This window comes from Crinia signifera, chromosome 4, assembly GCF_055691185.1.
Source record: "Crinia signifera chromosome 4, ASM5569118v1, whole genome shotgun sequence".
In the NCBI taxonomy this organism is placed as follows: domain Eukaryota; kingdom Metazoa; phylum Chordata; class Amphibia; order Anura; family Myobatrachidae; genus Crinia; species Crinia signifera.
In genome coordinates this window covers 211859014-211881200 of record NC_139220.1, presented here as the reverse complement: position 1 = coordinate 211881200, position 22187 = coordinate 211859014, and the positions used below count along the sequence as shown (strand labels likewise).

The 22187-nt window shown below is 50.9% G+C and overlaps 1 protein-coding gene and 1 long non-coding RNA gene across 2 annotated transcripts in view; one reads left to right on the top strand and one right to left on the bottom strand.

Annotated features, from left to right (window-relative positions):
* LOC146074964 (long-chain fatty acid transport protein 2-like) overlaps nucleotides 1–22187 on the bottom strand; it is a 125179-nt gene that overhangs the window by 49674 nt on the left and 53318 nt on the right. The window lies entirely within an intron of this gene.
* LOC146074965 (uncharacterized) lies at nucleotides 1060–8197 on the top strand. Its single transcript, XR_014473482.1, has 3 exons — nucleotides 1060–1128; nucleotides 7376–7518; nucleotides 8012–8197. It is a non-coding gene; the product is annotated as an uncharacterized LOC146074965 (long non-coding RNA).

The window sequence follows — 22187 nt, the reverse complement described above, 5'->3', positions numbered from 1 at the left end:
GGCCCCAATACATTGTTATGCCCAGGGGTCTACACTGCTGTTGATGCCCCTGTATGTATGTATATATATATATATATATATATATATATATATATATATACAGTATACCTTGAGGAGGCACTCCTAAAGGCTTAAAGAAGGTACAAATGTTGATGATGGTCAGAGGACTGGGGTGCCTTCCTTAAGCAGATGTGACTCTGCTGTGTCTAGTCTCCCAGAGGCGGCACTCGCTAGGAATAATACACACCAGACTGTGGGTTTCTTTAGACCGACGTTTCAAGGCCGTCTGGCCTTTTTATCAAGGTGCACCTTGATAAAAAGGCCAGACGGCCTTGAAACGTCGGTCTAAAGAAACCCACAGTCTGGTGTGTATTATTCCTAGCGAGTGCCGCCTCCGGGAGACTATATATATATATATATATATTATAAGGGCACGGTAGTGCCCTTATATTAAGGCTGAATCCAACGAACGGATTTTTCCCATAGGGAACTTTTCGGATGGGGGCATGGTGTTTGAGGGACTGCACCTCAAAAGTGACTGGGCGTACTGAGCTGAAATTTGGCATGTACGCGTAGAATCGTCAACCGGTGCTGCGTGCCAAATTTCAGGGCGAAATATTAAAAATGACCATTGGGAGCGATCTAAACTTCCAACTGCCAGTTTTTTTCTGACACTCGCGAAATGACACTTTGTCACCCATGTTAGTCTATGAGGGTTTTTTTGGGAAGGCATAACTCGGGGTAGAGGAACAATTGAGACTTGGGGTTTGTTTTATTAGGTAGATATTGTCCCAGTGGAGTGCCTTTTGGTGTTGAGGATTTTCAGATAGGTACAGTTTTTTTTATAATTTAGTGAAACATGCCCCATTATAGAGATAGGAGCTCCAACTTGTTGCGCATGCGCAGTAAATAGCCGCCAGCCCAGCAGGGGAGTAAACAGAGAGGCTTCACTGGGTGTACAAACATGGTAGCGGCTAGATTCCCTTCGTGGAAAGGAGGTTGAAGACGTCACTTCCATGTGACTGCTGTCGTCATCAGGGGGAGGAGTCAGCACGCAGCCCAGTTTTCCCGGCGTATCAGGACTCTGAGTACGTCGTGCACTGCAGGAAAAGAGCACGGCGGCATCAGGTACACTGGGAGTGTATTTATCACAGTTGGGGCACCCCACGTTTACACCCTCCCCCCGTCTATGTCCCTGGTGTGTTACATGGGTGGAGGGGGAGAGAGTGCATAGCCCCGGCTTTCCTGCCGCCGCTAGGGTAGGGGTATACTGGTGCCGCTGGGTATGGGGGGGGTGTCCTGCCGCCACCGGGTATGGGGTGGGTGTACTGCCGCCGGGTATGGGGGTGGGGGGGTGTCCTGTCGCCGCTGGGTATGGGGGGGGGGGGGTGGGGGGTGTCCTGCCACCTCTGGGTATGGGGTGTCCTGCTCGGTATGGGGGGGGGTGTCCTGCTGGGTATGGGGGGGTGTCCTGCCGCCACCGGGTATGGGGGGGGGGTGTCCTGCCGCAGCCGGGTATGGAGTGGGTGTACTGCCGCCGGGTATGGGGGGTGGAGGGTGTCCTGCCGCCGCTGGGTATGGGGGGGGGGGGGGGTCCTGCTGGGTATGGGAGGGGGTGGGGGGGTGTCCTGCCGCCGATGGGTATGGGGTGTCCTGCTGGGGTATGGGGTGTCCTGCTGGGTATGGGGGGGGGGGTGTCCTGCTTGGTATGGGGGGGGGGGGGTGTCCTGCCTTGGTATGGGGGGGGGGGTGTCCTGCTTGGTATGGGGTGTGTGTGTCCTGCTTGGTATGGGGGTGTGTGTGTCTGCTTGTATGGGGGTGTGTGTGTCCTGCTTGGTATGGGGGGGGGGTTGTCCTGCTTGGTATGGGGGGGGGGTGTCCTGCTTGGTATGGGGGGGGGGGGTGTCCTGCTTGGTATGGGAGGGGGGGTGTCCTGCTTGGTATGGGGGGGGTGTCCTGCTGGGTGTGGGGGGTCCCCTGCTGGGGGTGGGGGTGTCCTGCTGGGTATGGGGTGGGGGTGTCCTGCTGGGTATGGGGGGGAGTGTCCTGCTGGGTATGGGAGGGGGTGGGGGGTGTCCTGCCGCCGATGGGTATGGGGTGTCCTGCTGGGTATGGGGTGTCCTGCTGGGTATGGGGGGGGGGGGTGTCCTGCTTGGTATGGGGGGGGTGTCCTGCTTGGTATGGGAGGGGGTGGGGGGTGTCCTGCCGCCGATGGGTATGGGGTGTCCTGCTGGGTATGGGGGGGGGTGTCCTGCTTGGTATGGGGGGGGGTTTCCTGCTTGGTATGGGGGGGGGTGTCCTGCTTGGTATGGGGGGGGGGTGTCCTGCTTGGTATGGGGGGGTGTGTCCTTCTTGGTATGGGGGGGGGTGTCCTGCTTGGTATGGGGGGGGTTGTCCTGCTTGGTATGGGGGGGGGGTGTCCTGCTTGGTATGGGGGGGGGGGTCCTGCTTGGTATGGGGGGGTGTCCTGCTGGGTGTGGGGGGTGTCCTGCTGGGGGTGGGGGGTCCTGCTGGGTATGGGGTGGGGGTGTCCTGCTGGGTATGGGGGGAGTGTCCTGCTGGGGGTGGGGGGTGTCCTGCCGCAGCCGGGTATGGGGGTGTCCTGCCGGGTTGGGGGGTGTCCTGCCGCCGCCAGGTATGGGGGTGGGGGGGTGTCCTGCCACCGCCGGGTATGGGGGGTGTCCTGCCACGGGTATGGGGGGGGTGTCCTGCCGCTGCCGGGTATGGGGTGTCCTGCTGGGTATGGGGGTGGGGGGTGTCCTGCCGCCTCTGGGTATGGGGGGGGGGCTCCTGCCGCTGCCATGGGGTTGGTATCCTGCGGCGGGTATGGGGGGTGGGGGGTGTCCTGCCACCGCCGGGTATGGGGTGTGAGTGTCCTGTCCCGGGTATGGGGGGGTGTCCTGCCGCTGCCGGGTATGGGGTGTCTGCTGGGTATGGGGGTGGGGGGTGTCCTGCCGCCTCTGGGTATGGGGGGGGGGCTCCTGCCGCTGCCATGGGGTTGGTGTCCTGCCGGCGGGTATGGGGGGGGGTGTCCTGCCACCTCTGGGTATGGGGTGTCCTTCTGGGTATGGGGGTGGGGGGTGTCCTGCCGCCTCTGGGTATGGGGGGGGGTCCTGCCGCTGCCATGGGGTGGGTGTCCTGCCGCCGGGTATGGGGGGGGTGTCCTGCCGCAGCCGGGTATGGGGGTGGGGGGTGTCCTGCCGCCGCCGGGTATGGGGGTGGGGGGTGTCCTGCCGCCGCCGGGTATGGGGGTGGGGGGTGTCCTGCCGCCGCCGGGTATGGGGGTGGGGGGTGTCCTGCCGCCGCCGGGTATGGGGGTGGGGGGTGTCCTGCCGCCGGGTGGGGGGGTGGCCTGTCGGGTATGGGGGTGGGGGGGTGTCCTGCCGCCGCCGGTATGGGGGTGGGGGGTGTCCTGCCGGGTATGGGGTGGGGGTGTGTCCTGCTGCCGCTGGGTATGGGGTGGGGGGTGTCCTGCCGCCGCTGGGTATGGGGTAGGGGGTGTCCTGCCGCCGCTGGGTTACGGGGGGGTGGTGGTGGTGTCCTGCCGCCTCTGGGTATGGTGGGGGGTGTCCTGCCGCTGCCGGTTATGAGGGGTGTCCTGCTGCCGCTGGGTATGGGGGGGGGATGGTGTCTTGCCACCGCTGGGTATGGGGGGGGTGTCCTGCTGGGTATGGGGTGGGGGTTGTCCTGGCCGCTGCTGGGTATGGGGGGGGGGTGTCCTGCCGCCACTGGGGATGGGGGGGGGATGTCCTGCCGCCATGGGGATGGGAGGGGGGGGTGGTCCTGCCGCCATTGGGGATGGGGGGGGGGGGTGTCCTGCCGCCACTGGGGATGGGGGGGGGGATGTCCTGCCGCCACTGGGGATGGGGGGGGGGATGTCCTGCCGCCACTGGGGATGGGGGGGGATGTCCTGCCGCCACTGGGGATGGGGGGGGGGGGGGGATGTCCTGCCGCCACTGGGGAATGGGGGGGGGTGTCCTGCCGGCGCTGGGTATGGGGGAGGGGTGCCTTGCCGCTGGCTTTGGGAAATTAGGTATGGTTGGGGGTGGTCATACGCACAGGACACACGTTTGTAATTGTATAGGCTGGTGGCCCCCCATCCGGGTATCTCGTAAACAATTGTTTGTGGATTGCCAGGGGGTGTGCTACCACAGGACAAAAATTGTATAGGGATTCAAATTGAAAGAGAAAAAGATATGTCACGATAGTGGTGCACCTTGAATTAATTAGGAGACTTTAAAACATGATTTTTATTAGATCAATTAAAAAAGAAAATAGGCTGCGAAATATGACAGACAACATGTAACATGTAACATAGACGGTGCAAATGTGAGTTTAAAACTTGGGCTCATGCGGCGTCCCTTAGTTACTTAGAAACGATAAAGTGTATATTGGTGAGTCTCACTCTAGGTGCTGGCTGGGCTGCCTATTACGCACTCAGGGGGATTCAATATTGCTTTATTTAAATAAACAATTGATCATCTGCCTGTGTCTTTATTCATATGTACATCACTTTTCGAAGGAAGAGAATTTCCTTTCTCTACGAAATAAGGTGCTGACAGCTGGACAGTCTCTGTTACTTTAGCTGATTGCACTACTGTGTGTTCAGAGAGTGATGGTTACCTCGATATGAGTCAACACTGTGCAACGTTAAGACCCTAAGGATGGGTCAACACAGTGTCAAGGTGGGGTTATGGGCAGTTTGGCGCAGTCGCCTGGTGTGTACTGCTCAGGTCACCCTTTAAGTCACCTCTCATACAGGTGCATACAGATAACAAGAATTATTTACCAAAATAACAATTTTGGATAGATTTCCCAGCAGACAGCAGGTATCTGTGATATCGTGGATAGTATCACTTATGGTCTAGCTGCTTTGTCCCGTCTCTGTCAGGTCGTGGGGTCACAGGTAAGTATCCCCCAGGACCGGCAGGCGTGATTGACTGATAGCTAGCTTAGTGGAAGAAAATTTCCTTTACATGCGTGTTTTTATGGGGTGCTGACAGCTGGACAATCTCCGTTAGGTAAACTGGAATGCACTACTATATATTCACAAGTAGGGATTACCTCAGATGCCTAGGATAGACACTGTGCAGCGTATGATCCTATAAATAGATCAGCGCAGTGTCGAAGTGGGTATTATGAGCAGTTGGCGCAATCGCCTAGTGTGTATCGCTCTAATTACCCTCTAGGTCAAATGTCCTACAGGTGCATACAAATAACCAGTATAACATAAATTATGTATAGATAGAGTTTCCAGCATGTAGCACGAATCTATATATCACAGGCAGTGTCACATAGGGTCTGGCTGTTAAGCTCCGTCCCTATCAGGTCGTGGGGCTACAGGTAAGTGCACCCCAGGGCTGGCGGGCGGAAATGCTTATCAGCTAGCTCACGATCTCCTAGTTCTGCTAAAGGAGGTAATGTACATAAGTTCAAAGACAATTTCTTAACTAAACATTAGAGTCCTTAAAAGGACTGGAAATAATAACAATCAGGCAGGAAAGTAACAAAGCTGAGGGAGCGGCGACCGCACGGCTTGTGGAGGCCTCCACAAGCCGTGCGGTCGCTCCCTCAGCTTTGTTACTTTCCTGCCTGATTGTTATTATTTCCAGTCCTTTTAAGGACTCTAATGTTTAGTTAAGAAATTGTCTTTGAACTTATGTACATTACCTCCTTTAGCAGAACTAGGAGATCGTGAGCTAGCTGATAAGCATTTCCGCCCGCCAGCCCTGGGGTGCACTTACCTGTAGCCCCACAACCTGATAGGGACGGAGCTTAACAGCCAGACCCTATGTGACACTGCCTGTGATATATAGATTCGTGCTACATGCTGGAAACTCTATCTATACATAATTTATGTTATACTGGTTATTTGTATGCACCTGTAGGACATTTGACCTAGAGGGTAATTAGAGCGATACACACTAGGCGATTGCGCCAACTGCTCATAATACCCACTTCGACACTGCGCTGATCTATTTATAGGATCATACGCTGCACAGTGTCTATCCTAGGCATCTGAGGTAATCCCTACTTGTGAATATATAGTAGTGCATTCCAGTTTACCTAACGGAGATTGTCCAGCTGTCAGCACCCCATAAAAACACGCATGTAAATGAAATTTTCTTCCACTAAGCTAGCTATCAGTCAATCACGCCTGCCGGTCCTGGGGGATACTTACCTGTGACCCCACGACCTGACAGAGACGGGACAAAGCAGCTAGACCATAAGTGATACTATCCACGATATCACAGATACCTGCTGTCTGCTGGGAAATCTATCCAAAATTGTTATTTTGGTAAATAATTCTTGTTATCTGTATGCACCTGTATGAGAGGTGACTTAGAGGGTGACCTGAGCAGTACACACCAGGCGACTGCGCCAAACTGCCCACAACCCCACCTCGACACTGTGTTGACCCATCCTTAGGGTCTTAACGTTGCACAGTGTTGACTCATATCGAGGTAACCATCACTCTCTGAACACACAGTAGTGCAATCAGCTAAAGTAACAGAGACTGTCCAGCTGTCAGCACCTTATTTCGTAGAGAAAGGAAATTCTCTTCCTTCGAAAAGTGATGTACATATGAATAAAGACACAGGCAGATGATCAATTGTTTATTTAAATAAAGCAATATTGAATCCCCCTGAGTGCGTAATAGGCAGCCCAGCCAGCACCTAGAGTGAGACTCACCAATATACACTTTATCGTTTCTAAGTAACTAAGGGACGCCGCATGAGCCCAAGTTTTAAACTCACATTTGCACCGTCTATGTTACATGTTACATGTTGTCTGTCATATTTTGCAGCCTATTTTCTTTTTTAATTGATCTAATAAAAATCATGTTTTAAAGTCTCCTAATTAATTCAAGGTGCACCACTATCGTGACAAATCTTTTTCTCTTTCAATTTGAATCCCTTTGGGAAATTAGGGCCTGCCCCGTTATCTCATCCACCGGACGGCTGCGCACCACGCATGCTCCATGTCACCCACCCGATGCCTGCACCCCCCCTTCTTCCCGATTCTCATCGGTGCCTGCACCCCCCCTTCTCTCCCATGGTGCACTGAGCATCCCCTCTCCATCTCACCCACCTGGAAACTGCACCCCACCCCTCAGTTCTCCCCCACGGCTGCACCCCAACCCACCCCTTCTTACCCATGGCTGCACTGTGCACCCCCCTTCCCCTCTCCCTCTCACCCACCTGAAAACTTCACCATTCTCCCCCACGGCTGCACTGTGCACCCCAGCCTCCTTCTCCTCTATCTCGCCCACCTGTCAACTGCACCCCCCACCCCTGGTTCAACTCACCACATCACCCACCCTCTCTCGCCTCACACCCACTAGCCCACCCTCTCTCTCCTCTTGCCCTGGTAGCGGCTAATTTCCCTTCGTGGAAAGGATCCTTGATGACGTCGTCCGCAATGTGACCCGCTGCCCTCAGATGACGTCACACCCATGTGACTAAGAAGCTTTGAAGCGACAGGAGCGCGGGGATTGCTGTGTGCTGTGCACTGCAGGTACACATTTTACGGGGTGCATTTCACACTCACGGCTGCACCTCCACCACACGCCCGACGGCCGCGCACAACACCCGCCATTGGCCCTGCCTCCCCCATCAGTTCTCACCCGTGCCCCCCTTCTCCATCTCATCCGCCCAATGGCTGCATACCCCCCCCCCCCCCCCGCGCTCAGTTCTCCATCTCATCCACCCGCGGCTGCTCCCGCCACGCCTCCTCACCCCGTGTCTGTCCACCCCTTCTGCCGGCTTACCCCGTGTCTGTCCACCCCTTCCGCCGGCTCACCCCGTGTCTGTCCACCCCTTCCGCCGGCTCACCCCGTGCTCTCATCTCAATACTTTCTGACTTGCCTCCCCCCCCCCCCCAATCTGTCCTCTTTTATGCTCCTTCACCTTTTCTCCTTTTTTTTTTTCTCTCATTCCATCTTTTTCTGTCGCCTCATCTCTACCCTGCTGTCTTTTTTTCTCTCATTCCATCTTTTTTATGATTCCAGGGTTCGCACCTGCCACCTCTTGCGGGAGACCAGAGCCACGGACCGCTGGGGCCCACCTGCCATCTCCCATGGGAGCTTGTGCCACGCACCGCCTGGACCCACCTGCCACATCCCATGGGAGTTCGGAGCTGCACGCAGCTGGGAGGTTGAACAGGATAGAGGACGGGGAGGACAAGCATATATATATATATATATATATATATATATATATATATATATATATATATATATATAGTCACCTCTTTCTTCTGACTGTCCCATACCTCCCCCACTCTTTCTTCTCTGTTACTCACTGTGCCCTATTGCCCACTCTTAATAGAGAGCCACCCCATCTCTTTCCTCTTTTTCACTCTCCCCACTCCTTTTCTATAGTCAGCTCACCCTCTCCCCCTCTAGCCCTGTCTCCTCAACCCCACTAGGCCCGTAAGCTCACCCCCTCTTGCCTCATCCCCCTCTTGACCGGTCACCTTCCCCCTCTCATTTCACTTCTCCACCCACCCCATATCTTTACTCTTTTTTGCGCTCTGCCCTCTCTTGCTCCCCACCAGCTCATGCCGTCGCCCACCCTCTGTCAATTTACCTGCTGTCTCTCCACCCCCGTCAGCTCACCCCCTCTCATCTCACCACACCTCTTCTTTCCTATTTTTTCACTCTCTCCCTGTCCCCTTTTCCCTCTCCTCAACTCGTGACCCTCTTAGCCTGTCCCCTCTCACCTAATCCACTCTAAGCTCGCCATCACCTTCCTCCCTCTCATCTCAATCCTTTCTCTGACTCTCCTCTCTCCCCCTCTTTATCTCACCCCCTCACTCCATCTGCTCCTTCCCCTTTTCTCTCCTTTTCTTTTTTTCTTTTTTGGGTTCCATGGTTCCCACAGGTGACCTTGGGGTTGTAGGTGGATCTAGAGGACCGTGGCACCAATCAGCAAAGCTTTGAAAGTTTCTCAGGATGCCTGGTCCCTCTCCCCTATAACCCTGCCTCCATGCTCAGCTCCTCAGTTTTTGTTTGGTGCCAGCAGGAATGGTAGCAGCTAGTTTCCCTTCGTGGAAAGAATCTTTGACGTCCTCCCCATGTGACCCACTGTCCTCAGATGACGTCACACCCATGTGACTAGAGACGTTTTCAAGCAGCAGAAGCGCGGGGATTACTGGCTGTGCAGGTACACTTTATCTCCCTGACCTGCCCCCGCGCAGCCTGACTCTTCACATGCTCCCTCAGTGTGTCCTATTGCCCCAGTGTCTCTCTGACCTGCCCCCCCCCTGCAGTGTTATTCCCCTGTGCTCCCTCACTGTGCCCTATTTCTCCCAGCATCTCTCCGACCTCCCCCCGTGCATTGCGCCCCGGACACCCCCCCCCCCCCCAACACTTCAGCACTCAGCCCGAGCACAATACACCAAAGCTGCCATATCATCATGGTAGCGTCTAGCTTCCCTTCGTGGAAAGGATCTTTGATGACGTCCTCCCCATGTGACTTGCTGTCCTCAGATGTCACACCATGTGATTAGAGATGTTTTCAAGCGCGGGGATTACTGGCAGTGTGCAGGTACACATTTACCCCCCTGTGCCCTTACCCGCACCACACACACACTCCACGTCACCCACCCGACAGCTGCACCCTCCTGTCTCCGGTTCTCCCCCACAGCTGCACCCCTTCCCCTCTCTCTCACCCACCTGGCAGCTGCACCCCCACCCTCCCTTCTCACCCACGGCTGCACTGTGCACCCCCCACCCCAATTCTCACCTGCGGCTGCCCCCGTCACCCAATCCTATCACTCCACCACCTCAACTCACGCCCTCTCACCCCCCCCCCCCACAATTCTTTTCTCTTTTTTGCTCTCCACACCTCACTCTTTCTTGCTCCCCATCAACTCTCAGTCACCTCACCCACTCTCGCCTCACCCCTTCTAGCCCCGTCACCTCACCCTATCTCGCCTCATCCCTTCTAGCCAAAAACCTCACACCCACTAGCTCACCCTCTTGCCAGCTCTCCCCCTCTTGCCTCCACCCCGCCAGCTCCCCGTCACTCCACCCCCCCTCTCTCTTGCCTCACTCCCTTTAGCCCCATGTCAGCCTCATCCCCTTTAGCCCTGTCAGCCTCACCCCCGTAAGCTCACCCTGTCTCGCCTCACACCCACTAGCCCACCATCTCTCTCCTTACGCCTTCTTGCCATGTTACCTCACCTTGTCACCTTCCCCCCTCTCATTTCACTTCCCGTCCCATATATTTCCTCTTTTTCACTCTTCCCACCCCTTTTCTCTTGTCACCTCACCCCCTGTCGCTCCACCCAGTCATCTCACCCACCCACCCCATCTTTCCTATTATTATTTTTGCTTTCTTCCTTTCCCCGTTTCCCTCTGGTCTCCACTTGTCAACTTACCATCTCACCATATCAACTTACCCACTGTCACTGCACCCCCTCTTAGCCTGTCCACTCTAAGCTAACCATCTTCCTCCCTCTCATGTCACCCCTCTCTATGAATCACCTCTCTCCCCTTCTCTCCCTCTATTTTCCCTCAATCGCTCTTTTTCCATGAAGCTAGGGTTCGTATCTGCGACCTCTTGAGGGAGACCGGAGCCATGCACCGCCGGGACCCACCTGCCACCTCCCCATGGGAGACCAGAGCCATGCACCACCAGGACCTGCCTGCTACCTCTTGCAGGAGGCCAGAGCTGCACGCTGGTAAGAGGCTGAACAGGACAGAGGACAAGCCGAGCCAGCAAGTATATATACACACTGTCCTTTCTTTCTCTTCAATTGTCCTGGTGACACAGCTCACATTGGGATATAGGAGGGTCCATCGGAGCCAGGCACCTATCCTAAAGCTTTTAGAGAGGTAGGCTCCTCCCATCGGAATCCCACAATGCTGCAGTTCGTTTTAGGTGCCCACAGGAGTGAGTGCAATGCTGAAAAGGGCGGCTGCAGGCCTTTATTAGAGTAGCTAGGTGTTTGTTTGTTTTCTTAATTTTACACTTCATTTAGGTAGGCACAGTGGGCCTTATTCTAGTTCACTCTTTCTGACAGAATCCTTAGATGGACAAAACCATGTGCACTGTAGGGAGGCAGACGTAAAATGTGCAGAGAGAAATAGATTTGGGGGAGTTATTTTGTTTCTGTGCAGGGTAAATACTGGCTGCTTTATTTTTACACTGCAATATAGATCTCACATTGAAGTAAAACCCCACCCAAGTCTAATTCTCTCTGCACAAGTAACATCTGCCCCACATGCAGTGCACATGGTTTTTCCCATCTAAGAAGGATTTTGTCAGTGAATTAGAATAAGGCCCAGTGTGAGGATTCTACATGAATCCGCACACTAAGGGCGGTATTCAATGAGATGAATCGTTTGTCACAGCGATTCTGTTTTTTCATTCGCCTGCCAATCGCCGGTTTTTTGCTGTCAATCGCCATGCATGGGGATTCGTGGGGAGTCGCCGAGTCACCCTATTCAACGTGGCTGAGAATCGCCGGCCCTAACGGCGATTCTCAGCCAACCCTGCGTTTCCCAAAGCAGCGTCAGTAATGTCGTCAGTGTTTAAAAAAAAGCAGTGAAATGCAATAGAAATGCAAATTACCCTGAATAAACGCATTCCAATACAGCAGACGCCAAAATCGGGGTAATCTGCACAAAGGGCAAACGAAGGAGTGAGGTGGGGAGGAGAATCATGGGTAAGTGAGGTGCACCATGGGTAAGAACAGTGCTTTGTGGGAGAAAAAAAAATACCTCAAAAAATTAAATATATATTTGTATAGCACTTCTACGACCATGACATCACACAAGGGCAGCAAATAATAATACATTACACTTGCACAGTTAAATAGAACACTTAAAACCAATTATTTGACATGTTCCTATCAAAGTTCACCAGAAAAAAATGACGAGGGACACTCGGAGAGGAACGGCGATATGTAACAAGAAAAAGGAATCGCCAACTTCACATTGAATACACTTTTGGCGATTCCCCTCGACTACCGTCGATTCCCCATGCAAAATCCTATAGACTAAAAACGGCGATTTTTAGAGAATTACATTTGGCGATTGGTGCATCATTCACCGGTCCTCAACGGCGATTATAGGTCATTGAATAGGGTGATTCGCTTATACAGCTCATAAAATCGCCGGCACACATGAAAAAAACACAGAATCGCCATAAAACTTGTCGATTCTGGCTCATTGAATACCGCCCTAAGAGCGCAGTAGGGGCTGACAGAAGCGCGTCCTGTCAGCTCCCTGTGTGCAGAGAAACACTGTCTGGTCTCTCTGCACAGCGCTTGAAACTTCTTTGAAAATAAGTTTTCGATAAACCTAAAGGGATTCCCTCCAAGGCGGTTCCTGCGTACACCATTGCCCAGGGAGGTACATCTCAGAACAGCCCTTTTGGGGGCGGCGCAGTCTCTCCTGCAAAAGGGCGTGGTGATCCCGGTACTGCGAGAGGACAGAAAGAAGGATTTCTACTCCATTCTGTTCTTAGTACCCAAACCAGACAATACGTTCAGACCAATTCTGAACTTGAACTCCTTAAATCTGCATTTATGGGTGGATCATTTCAAGATGTAATCTCTAAGGTCGGTACTGTTGAGCCTGGAACCAGGAGAATTTCTAGTGTCGGTGGACATTCAAGACGCATTTTTACACGTGCCTATATATGCAGATCATCAGTCTCTACTGCGATTTGTGATAGGGGATCTTCACCTACAGTTTCAAGCACTACCTGTCGGTTTAGCTACTGCCCCAAGGGTATTTACAAAAATGATGGCAGTAATGACGGCAGTTCTCCGACAAAAGGGAATTGTGGTTGTCCCGTATTTGGACGATCTCTTGTTCAAAGTGGAGTCTGCAGAAAGGTTGCGTCAGGACCTCTCAGACACTATTCAGTCTTTGCTAAATCATGGCTGGATTCTAAACCTACAGAAATCTCAGCTGTGTCCCACTCAGAGACTCCAATTCTTGGGAGTTATATTGGATACCCATTTACATCGGGTGTTTCTGCCAGAGTCTAAGGCAAGGGACATTTGTCAACTGGTGTGGCAAATTCTGGGGCCGCCAGATCCTTCTGTTTGGGGTTGCCTAAAGTTATTAGAAAAGATGGTGGCCACATTCGAGACCCTGCAATATGCCAGGTTTCATTCTCGAACGTTTCTTTTTTTTTAATTCAGTTTTTATTTATAAATTTTCCAATAAAATCTGTTTACAAATATTCGAAATACAAAATATTAATATTATTCGCATATGTCTCATTCTTTCTTCACAATTATATTTCCATCTACCGGGTCGCTGCGGTGCCCTGTCCACTAGTGGCCTATTTATTTATTAAAGTGAGTATAGTCAGACACTTAGTTCAATTTTACCTTTTATTTAGTATTCTTGGTATCGAACCCATTTACCTGTTCGTGCCCCCTACAATTATCCCTGCCACAGATGGATAGCTCACCGCAGCTCACAATCTAAGTACAATATGCAAACATTTCAGATCTTATTCCTTACTCCCATCCACCCCTCCCTCCCCTACCCCAGGCACCCCAGGTTAACATTAACGGTCAGACTCATATCCAATTTGACACTAATCGTTCCATTTATCCCATATGAGATGGTATTTACTCTCCATTCCCCTGATACAATATAGATACCTTTCATGTGATTTGGTCTCATGTACTAAAACCTTCCAGGAGGCTACCTCTGGCCCTTCCTGAGCCATCCATTTCCGTGCTATGCACACCTTTGCTAACATACATAGATTATTGAAGAATTGCCTCTCCCCTTTACTCAATGGGCCCCCCTCCTCTATAGCTAATATACATGCTTTGGGTGTGCAACTCTCACGGGGGATTCCTTTTTTTAGGAGTATATTTATAACCCCGGCCCAGAACACCGCAACGCTCGGGCACGTCCATAGGAGATGTAAGAAGGTTCCAGAGGGATCCTGACATTTAGGACAGTTGGTATTATTTCTACCTCCGAATTTATATAGCCGTTCCGGTGTCATATAAGTCCTATACAGTAAAAATAACTGAATCTGCTGAAAGCGTACTTGATTTGTAGCAATTTTAACATTACCTAGGGCTTTTCCCCACTCCTCTTCTGATATAGATCCCAAGTCCTCTTCCCATCTAATCTTTATGCTTTCCAGCCCCTCCCCCTGTTTGATGTTTCAGTGGAACATTCTAGCAGTTTAGTCAGGAAACACCAAACCATGAAGACAGAAAAAGTAGTTTTGACACCAGAAACACGATCTGCTCTGAGGTGGTGGACGGATGTGGATTCTCTCCAGTGGGGCAGATCCCTACGGACTTGGGAGTGGCTGGTGGTTACCACCGATGCCAGTCTCAGGGGCTGGGGTGCGGTGCCTCTGGATTTGAGATTACAGGGTCTGTGGTCCAGAGAGGAGTCTGTACTTCCAATAACTATCTTGGCGTTAAGGGCAGTATGAAAGACCTTGTCACAGGCGGAGGAGAAGTTGAAGGGTTCTCCCATCCATATTAAGTCAGACAATGCCACGGCGGTGGCATATTTGAATCATCAGGGAGGCACACACAGCAAGATGGCGATGTTGGAAGTGACTCGGATCCTGTCAGCAGTGTTTATCCCGGGAGTAAAGAATGTGGAAGCGGACTTCCTGAGCAGGGAGGAGCTGCTAGAAGGCGAATGGGTGCTGCATCCTCAAGTATTCCAGGAGATTGTGGACCTCTGGGGCCTGCCAGAGGTGGATTTGATGGCATCACGGTTCAATTGCCAGGTACCCAGGTTCTGTTCCAGGACCAGGGATCCACTATCGTGGGCGGTGGATACGATGACAGTACCTTGGAATGTCCAGTTGGCTTACGTTTTTCCGCCATTCCAAATGATTGCCCGGGGGACTCAGGTCATCATGATAGCTCCAGATTGGCCAAGGAGATCCTGGTACTCCAGCATTCTGAGGTTGTCGATAACATCATTGCGTCTTCATCTACGTCCAGATCTGTTAGACAAGGCCCTTTCTTTCATCAGGACCTATGTCGGCTGAATTTGACGGCTTGGCTTTTGAAACCTCCATCTTAAGGAAGAAGGGGTAAATGTATCCTCCACCAATGGATCCAAACAGAGCCCCCCAAGGTTCAGTTGTTTAGGGTGAAGCTTTTCCACATGTTCCACATGGAGTGGGTGGAGGCCTCTCTGCAGAAGGAAGAACGCACGGAACAATTCTTTCAGATTTGGGAGGGATTTATTGACTCTATGAACTGTGCTTAAGGCACAAATATTGAAATGTTTTAGTTCAACGCAATGGTATGAGACCCAAATTTTTTCAGGTAATCCACCGAATGCTCTTCAAGTTAACTGACTCTAGAACCGATTGTGCATGGTCCTCCAGTTGCATCCATCCAAAAAGACCTATAGACAAAAGCAACAGGTCAAATACCTGTTAAAACCATATTCAATTGTTCTTTAGCCAAATTGATTTTCAATATTTTTGTTTCTATCTCTGCATGACTATTTTGTAAACTGTCAATATCCATGTTATGTTCAGTCCTCAATAACAAACTTTAATAATAAAAAAAAAAGGAAGAGGGGGTTTTCGGATGCCGTTATTAAAACTATGATTAAGGCAAGGAAGCCGGTGTCTTTGGCCAATTACTATAGGGTATGGAAAACATACATTAGGTGGTGTGAGAGACAAAGAGCTCACACTTCCAGGTTTAAGATTTCCAGGTTACTGTCATTTTTGCAGGATGGATTTTCTTCTGGACTGAGTCTACAGTTGTTGAAAGTGCAGAGTTCGGCATTGTCCATTTTCTTTCAAAAGAAGGTGGCATTACTGACTTTTCTTCAAGGGGTCATGAGATTAAAACCCCCTTCTAAACAGCCGGTGGCTCCATGGGATTTGTCTCTGGTGCTGGCGGTTTTTCAAAAACATCCTTTTGAACTGTTGAGGTCGGCTGATTTAAAAATTTCTCACGTGGAAATTAGTTTTCTTACTGGCTTTCACCTCGGCTAGGCTAGTTTCAGAGTTGGGAGCATCATCTTGTAAGACTCCAATTTTTGATTTTTCATGCGGATAGGGTTGTATAGAGTACAGTCCCTAAATTTTTGCCTAAAGTTGTCTCTCTTCATTTAAACCAAGAAATTGTCCTTACGATATTCAGTCCTCCGGAGGATTCTAGGAAAAGGGACAAGCAAAGGAATTTGGATGTTCGCGCTTTGCGCATTTATGTGGACAGGGTGAAGGATTTCCGTTAGACGGATTCTTTGTTGGTCTTGTTTGATGTACACAAAAGAGGCTGGCCTGCTTCGAAACAGACCATTGCTACGTGGTTGAGGTCAGTTATCGCATTTGCATACATTAAAGTTGGAAGACCAGTTCCTGCTAGGATAAACACTCATACCACCAGGTCGGTTGCAGCCTCTTGGGCGGTGCACCATGGAGCTACAGCGGAGCAAGTATGCAGGGTGGCCACTTGGTCATCTCTTCACACTTTTATCAAATTCTACAGGTTCCATGAGTTCGCGTCTCATCACGCAGTGATGAGAACTGCAAACCTGAGCGTACCCTCCCAAAGGACCTGCTCTTGAACGTCCCAATGTGAGCTGTCACCAGGACAATTGAAAAGAAAAAAGGGATTTTTGTAAGAACTTACTGTTTGAATCCTTTTCTCTGATATTGTCCTAATGACACCGCGATCCCTCCCTTACGCTCAGTAAGTAAGACCATTTCATGTGTTGTCTTGTTATATTGGTTATGTTTAAAATGTTATTGTGCAGGCGTTGTACTGAGTTTATGTATCCTAGTGTGCTCGTGAAGTTGAGCATTGTGGGATTCCGATGGGAGGAGCCTACCTCTCAAAGTTTTAGCGTGGGTGCCTGGCTCCGATGGATCCTCCTACATCCCAATGTGAGCTATGTCACCAGGACAATATCAGAGAAAAGGATTCGAATGGTAAGTTTTTACAAAAAAACTTTTTTTCTGACTGTCTCCTTGGGCCAACTCTCTTTCACTCCTCCTTCGCTCTCTATTACTCAATGTGCCCTATAACTGACTCTGAAAAGGGAGGAGGGGGGGCAAAAATATTGTGCCTAGGGATGGCCTGACCTCTAAATCTTGACCTGCCTCTCCTTGCACAATGCAACCCCGCAGCCGCCCTGCGCTCTCCCCAGTCGGACCCCGTGTACACAGCAGAGCTGCTTCTGAAGAATAGGCCCCACTACCTGGAGGCCTGGTGCGGGCTGGCCAATCTAGTGGTGCTTGATGCCAGCTACATCTAAAGAGGACCCCTGCGGTACAGAATGCAGTGCTGTGGGGGGGGGGGGGGGGGTCACTGAGGCTCACTCTCCGGGACTTCTAATGTCTGAGGAGGGAAGGCAGCTGGTGTAAGGTATGTGCCATGCTGGCAGGGAAGGGGAGAGGAGGCGGATGTGCCATGCAGGAGATGAAAGAGAATAGGCTGCTATAGCACTGTAGGTAAGGAGAGCACTTGTGTTGCATAATATAATAGGCATTATGGTGTGTGGTATGATATGTATTGGGCACTACGGTGTGTGGTGTAAAGTGAATTGGTACTATTATGTGGCCACACCCCTTCCCCACAAAGCCATGCCCTAAATTATATGTACCTTTCTTTGTGAGTGGGCAAATTGATACTCCTCCCCCCCCCCCCCCCCCCCCCTTCCTTCCCAGACCCACATGTGCCATGCTGGGGATAATGGGAGAGGAGGTTTTATTCCATTGGGACTCAGAAAAGGTCAGGTAGGACCCCAATTTTTCTAAGTGAGGGTTCCCAGGGACCCACTATTTTTGGGTTTTCACGATCACTGGAAGCCCTCTCTAACCACCCCTCTAACTCTCTTTCCCCGACACCCTCTTTGCCTCTCAATCTTATCAGAAGCATAATATGTCACAATCCAGAACGAGTGGAATAGGACCCCATGTTTGTAATGAGCACAAGGAAAAAGGATCTCAATCTATTGAAGAAAAAGATAACGGCGCCTGTGATATAGTTTGGTCCTCAAAAGCAGCTGCTAGGTTATGGGGATAGTCAATCCCTATGAGATAAAACATGGAAAAATATATAATGATAGCAGCGCTTAGCTACAATGCATACAAACTACACAACAAGTATAATGAAAATTTTATGTAAGAAAAATTGTTTAAAACATACACATGAAATGAATTAATGATGGCTGATTGACAAGCTTCCTCTCAGGATAAGTTATGAAATTGCTCAAATAGGTCTTTCCTGTCTGGTGACTAAATTCTGACCTGCCGTCTGCTCAGGAGGGAGATAGGACACAGCGGCGTGTCCTAAATCATCTCTTGCCTGTCTAAGCCACCTCCTCTCAGCATATATATCAGAGATATCTTTCTCCCTCCCCCTTCACCTGCGGACTGGTTGCTGGGGATCCACTGCTGACCTGTCTCATGGAGCTGTCGCTGTGTGCGGCTTCGCTGTGCCCGGGTCTCGACAGTGAGACTTGATACTGCAGCCGCATGAGGTAAGCCCAACTCCTTGCCGCTTCCTCTCTTCCCGCAACTGCCGGAGATCCTCTGCTCTACCCGGCGGTGGGGACGAGGTGGGAAGTTATATGTACAGCGGCTGCTCCACTATTTGCTGCAGCTATGTGCGCTTCCTCCTGCACATCGGCGGCTGCTGGCTCTGGGTGTGTGCCTCTGAGGTAAAACAACGAATACAGTATGAAGAATAAATGCTAAGCCACTCCATATACCTTGCTTTTAACTGTACATGTTTGTATCTCTTCTGCATTTACGAGCAATCTTTTTATATCCTCTTTGCTGCAAATATCTGAATTTTTTTTCCTTTCCTTCCTCCTCCTTTGTACAACAATTCCAACTTTAATACTTAAGAGGATTGATCCCCATTTATTGTATTGTATTTTTATAGTGTCCATTTATATAAAATAAATATTTTTTAATTTGTATATATTTATACTACTCTTTTTATATTTATTACTATAGTCGCCGGGTTTTAAATACTTTTTACTATATATAATGTCCTGGGACGGCACTCCCCAGATGAATGCAGGCAAGCTCTCCCCCCTAGGGAGTAAGACGGGAACCGGTGCGCTCCGTGCTAGCTATGCTAGCAGCCAGAAATATACACAGATGGGGAGGCGGCGGCACTCGATTGTGAAACATGCACCTTGATAAAGGGACCTAGCTGTCTCGAAACGTTGGTAAATCTGCCTGCTGTGTCTTTATTCAAGTGCCCCCGCCTCCCCATCTGCATATTATACAGCCTTGTGTGGCTCCTAAATTTTTGTCCTGGCTCCTAAATTTTAGAAAAATTTGTCAAGCCCTGGCTTATGTGTAAGTTGCTATAATGCGCAGAAACAGTCCTCAGTCTCAAGCCCTGTACACACGCTTAGATTTGATGTTAGATTCGATTTCCTATTAGATCTGGCATTAGATCATCCCATTCGATTTGGCATTAGATCTGTACTTTTGCATTCAATTCGATTTCACAATGTAGGCACAATGTACTCATTTGATTTACTGGATCGAATTTGAGATTTCCTTGGCTGCACAGTAGATTTTTCTATTCGATTTTGAGAAAACGGGAGCGCGCATCGAATTGATCAAAAACTGGGAAAAATCTAAGCGTGTGTACAGGGCTGCTTGGTCTTGGCTAGTAAACTATAATCTGCACCACAGCAGTCTGTGATAATGTCTAATGGGCCCCACACGCAGGGTGACATTCAGGCATTTTCTGAGCAATTTGACTAAATCACTCAGAAAACGCATGTAAACCGCTTCATGTAGACCCCCCTCCCCCACTCGCGGCACCCAGATCCCTTATCCTCATTAAACTCACCCTGGTTGTGCCCGTGGCTAGCCAATCACAGCTTGCTGTGTCATTGCCACGCCCCCTAGAGCTGGCTGTATTAGCCTGCCCCAGACAGGAGGCAGCCAGTCCGACAGCGGAGGAGCAGAGAAGAGCTCCAGAAGAACAAGCCCTGGGAGGTGGCAGCCATGCAAAAGAGCTCAAAAGGCCGCAGCACCCAGGTGAAGAACACAGATGAAGAAGCTGAAGCCCTCGGAAGCAGCGGCCATGCAAAAGAGCTTAAAAGGCTGCTGCCCCAGGTGAAGACTCTGCAGAAGACCTGGGGGGCATAGGTTCCCCTGGGTGTAGACAATGTGCAGTTTCATAAAATATTTTAAAACCTGTGTTTTGTGTTTTTATTTGAATATTTCCTTTACAGGGGGCTATAGGTGCTGGTGGGCCTTTAATGCCCCACATGCTGGTACCTGTGGTTCTCCCAAGTACCAGCATGTGGGGCAGGCTTGCTGGGACCTGTAGTCCTACTGTAAAAAAAAACAGCTATCAACCCTGCGAGGGATAGTCCCAGGCTTCAGGTCTGGGGTGCCCTGGAGAAGGGGACTCCACCTCCCCCAAAACTCCTGGCCTGGGCTGACTAGTTAGGGTGGGTAATGTTTTGTGCCAGGGGACCCCATCAAACTTATCTCCTGGCTATGGCATTACACCTGCTTGTGGAGCCGGATGCTAGTCCCCAAAATATGTGTGACCCTCACTCATTTTGTCCCCATATTTTGGGAACCAGGGCCGGCTCAAGAGTCGGTTTCTTGAGTATAGGCAGACTTTGGTATTAGAGAATCCAGGTCTGGCTCAGAGCGGTAATGCACATGAGGGGGACCCCACACCAATTTTTTTTACATTATTTATTTTTGTATTATAGACATCCCCCATGCATTATTCAAACCCATTTAAATTTGAAGACTTTGTTTATTCCCCTGATGTTGCCTAAACACTTTCTGTGACAGGTTTTAAATCTCTCACAGACTCTCCCATTATGAATCTCTGGCACAAATCTCTCCGTGTGTAGGGCCCTTTAGAGAGAACTCTGGGTATGATGGGTTTTTCTACATGTGGCCAATGTAATAGAAAGTTATTGTGGACAGTTTGATACTGGGTCATTGTGCTTGGACTGTCACACCAGGTCTTGTGTTGCATTAAGGGACTTGGCCATGGCCCTGCTCTGGTAGAAACCACATGTGCACAGGCTTTGGGGTGATTGGTCTCAGCACGTAAGTCTGGGATGAAAACTTTACAATTACTTGCCAATTGTACAAATGCAGAGGGGGGGATCACTGAGGCCGTGCATATTGCTGTTGGCTATGAGCATTGGTAGCATGCGGCTGCTTCAGCTGTTGCCTTCCGCCAGCCGTGGATTCCAGCTCCCATATTTTGCTGTGCTTGCATGATGCCGGAATTCTGCTGGCCGGAATGCTGTTGTCTTTAAATTGATAACAGGCATCTTGAAGGGCGCTAAATCATAGGACTCCCATCTGCAGATGTATTGGCGCATGGTGCTGGGTGTACAGGCAGCCTATGTATTGGTGCTGGGTCTACAGGCAGCCTATGTATTGGCGCATCGTGCTGGGTGTACAGGCAGCAGATGTATTGGCGCATCGTGCTGGGTGTACAGGCAGCAGATGTATTGGCGCATGGTGCTGGGTGTACAGGCAGCAGATGTATTGGCGCTGGGTGTACAGGCAGCAGATGTATTGGTGCATTGTGATGGGTGTGCAGGCAGCAGATGTATTGGTGCTGGGTGTACAGGCAGCAGATGTATTGGTGCTGGGTGTACAGGCAGCAGATGTATTGGTGCTGGGTGTACAGGCAGCAGATGTATTGGCGCATTGTGCTGGGTGTACAGGCAGCAGATGAATTGGCGCATGGTGCTGGGTGTACAGGCAGCAGACGTATTGGTGCATGGTGCTGGGTGTACAGGCAGCAGATGTATTGGTGCTGGGTGTACAGGCAGCAGATGTATTGGCGCATTGTGCTGGGTGTACAGGCAGCAGATGTATTGGCGCATGGTGCTGGGTGTACAGGCAGCAGACGTATTGGTGCATGGTGCTGGGTGTACAGGCAACAGATGTATTGGCGCATTGTGCTGGGTGTACAGGCAACAGATGTATTGGCGCATGGTGCTGGGTGTACAGGCAGCAGACGTATTGGTGCATGGTGCTGGGTGTACAGGCAACAGATGTATTGGCGCATGGTGCTGGGTGTACAGGCAGCAGATGTATTGGTGCATTGTGCTGGGTGTACAGGCAGCAGATGTATTGGCGCATGGTGCTGGGTGTACAGGCAGCAGATGTATTGGCGCATGGTGCTGGGTGTACAGGCAGCAGACGTATTGGTGCATGGTGCTGGGTGTACAGGCAGCA